The sequence below is a fragment of the Triticum aestivum genome, chromosome 3A, assembly GCF_018294505.1.
Source record: "Triticum aestivum cultivar Chinese Spring chromosome 3A, IWGSC CS RefSeq v2.1, whole genome shotgun sequence".
NCBI lineage: Eukaryota > Viridiplantae > Streptophyta > Magnoliopsida > Poales > Poaceae > Triticum > Triticum aestivum.
In genome coordinates this window covers 697,169,085-697,172,175 of record NC_057800.1, presented here as the reverse complement: position 1 = coordinate 697,172,175, position 3,091 = coordinate 697,169,085, and positions in this window count along the sequence as shown.

Here is a 3,091-nt window from a genome sequence, read left to right as displayed (position 1 = left end):
GGAAGTGCATTTGGACGAACGATCAAATGGACATACTAGTCAGGAAGCTTAAGCAGTATATCGAAGCAGCGCAGCAAGGGAAGTTCTTTCCAGACAGAGAGAACGACGAGCTCATAATGGCCCTCGGGAATCCTGAGCACCTTGGACGGACACGAGGCACGCCAGGCTCCATTCCGTGGAAGGTTGGGTTTCCGGAAGCAGTCGGTTACAAATCCCATGAGAGGAGGAAAAAGTGCAGCAGACCCAAATGCAGGCGCTGCAAGCAAGGGTAGACGCGATAGAGGAACGAGAAGCAAATCGCAGCAAACATACTGCCGAAGCCTCCCCCGAAGCTACCCCGCCCTCTCAGCGCAGAAGCAGCGTGGCTTCCACCGTGCTGCTTCAGCCAGAGCATGCCTTAATGGCTCCTGCCAGCTATCCCGTGGATGCTATCACGGAGTCTCAAAATTGCCACCTTATGACGCAATGGATGAATTTGAAGGTCAAGGCGGCTGTTGGCTCTATTTATCCTACTGAACCCGGCGCAACTTTTCACTGCTGGCCGATTCCAGAAGGATATGCTAGGGTGATGGTGGATGAAATAACGGAGGGATTTGAGGACCTCCAACTTGACCACCCTACCGGTGAAGGGGAGACTCGGCTGGGGTCTGCTCTGAAGAATCCATGCCTATGGCGGAAGGAGCTCATCAACCTTCCGAACTAGACGCCTCCGCCTCCTCCTCCTCCTCCGGCGAGTCAGGGAACTCCGCCTCCTCCACCGCCTCCTCCTCCGGAGAGTGATGATCAGGGCCCTCGGCCGGCTCCTTCTCCGGCGCGTGGTGGAACTCCGCCTCCTTCTCCGCCTGCGCCGACGCGCCCGAGCAGCCAGCCTCCTCCTTCTCTGCCTCGTCAGCAAGGGCGGAAGAGACCTGCCACCGCTCCAGCTGCTCCGGCGCGTCATAGTCCTTGTCCTCTGCCTCGTAAGCAAGTAAAGAAGACAACCGCTCCGTCTGCTCAATCGGCGTCTAGCAGTACAACCAGAGGCGGGAGGACATACAGATTCGGTCCTTCTCTGAAGACTCCAGAGAAGTTACCATATGAGAGGACCCCGGAGGAGAACGCCGAGATCGCGCGAACCGAAGTGGATGACTGGTTTCAAGGGTTGAGAGCAAAGAGACATCCACCTCCGGAGGAGAAGGTAGATCCGGTGAAAGTGAAGCGCACTCTGGCTGCCCTGGCAAAACCACCCAAGTCTCCGCCGAAAGGCAACTATGAGCGCATTATTGCAAAGACATGGGCCGAAGCGGAGCGGTCGGGAAGTACAATCAGTGATTAAAGGCTGAAAGAACGACGATCAGCTGGGAAACAAATTGCCCAGCTCGGCGAACAAGCGAAGCAATCGTGCCCCCCCCCCCTCAAGGTGCCTAGCGACATTGTCGATCCGAGGATGGTGCCCGGTTATGGCAATGTTGACGATTACCTGCCCGACGATGTACATTATGATCCCATGGAGGTGCAGATACACAGATACGAGTATGGGAAGCCTCTCGTCAAAGATGAAAAATCTTTAACAACAATGATGCGAAGATTACATGATTGGTACTTGAAAATCTGCAGAGAGTCTGGGGGGAGGAGTACTTTGTATGCGAGAGTTAAACCGGAGCATGACCTCATTGGAATTGAACTGTTGCCTATTCCATTTGAGGAGTTCTATCAGTTTTTCAATCAATTGGCCCTCGATAAAACAACGATCACCTGCTACTGTCTGTAAGTACTACTACTTCTGTCATTAAGTCTCTCTATATAGCTCATATCTTTCATTGCATGTATTTATAATTATCCTCACTATATTATGCAGAATGAAGATCACCGAATTGAAGAAAAGACAAATCGGTGATATTGGGTTCGTTAACACATATCTCATAGATGCAACTGAGGTTCAACATCGTCCCGGAGATACCGAGGCCAACTTGCTACGATCATTCAAAAAAATGAAAACAAAGATATAATACTCTTTCCTTACAACTTCAAGTGAGTGTTACTGTCTTGTGCATATTCGGTTTCCCTTATATATTAGTCCAGGTTATAGTAATGTAATTGATGAGTTATGCATGCGTGTGTAGTTTCCACTATATTCTCCTAGAGATTAGGCTTGAGCAGGGAGTAGTAACCATCTTGGACTCTAAATGAAAAGATCCCCAGGAGTATGCGGACATGACTGAAATCCTCAAGAAGTAAGTTAAATCGATCATTATCCACCATATCAGCAACTTTGTTCATTTCCTGATATCAAGTAATTGTTTTATTTGTCCGGCAGGGTTTGGAGAAAATTCACCAAAAAAGTTCCGGGACTGCCGAAGGAGCTGGAATTTAGACACCCGAAAGATAGTACTATAGTAGCATGTTCCGTGCATCTCCTAGCGATTCAAGCGCTAGTTTCATCAATACCATTTAGCATTCTTGTAAAGTGGTTGTGGCAGGAAAAAGGGAATGATTTCTGTGGATACTACGTCTGCGAGTCCATCCGCCACACGACCTGTGAGCGGGGCGGGTACTCTGATGAACAATATGAAGTACGTAAATAACAACATTCACAATTTTATTTTATTACCATCATTTGTATTGAGTTTCATTCATTCATATATATATGTATTGACCCCCTTCTTCAAATTAGATGTTTCGGAAGCGGGATGAACTCCTAGCACCAGCTCGCATGCGAGCAATTCAAGAGGAATTGGCGGCATTCTTTCTTGACCAAGTGATCGCTGAAGACGGAGAATACTATGTGGACCATGAGTCCGTATGATTATATTTGTAAGAGATAATTATTGTATATATGTAGCCGGTAGTGTCGGATAGATATACGTGAACTTGTTGTTCGACCAATCTCTGGGAGAAGGAGAGGTGGTCGATATCACTTCTCTCTGTATGCATATATGTTCATGACGATCTTCTGTTTCCTTCGTTTGCTTACTAGCTAACTAGCGTGTCTAGTCCTCTCTATACGTATGTATAGTACGTAGCGTCGACCAAGCACGGACATAAGAGAGGACACTTCTCTCTATTAATTATAGCTAGCTAACACAATATATGAAACACCTAAATTAACCCC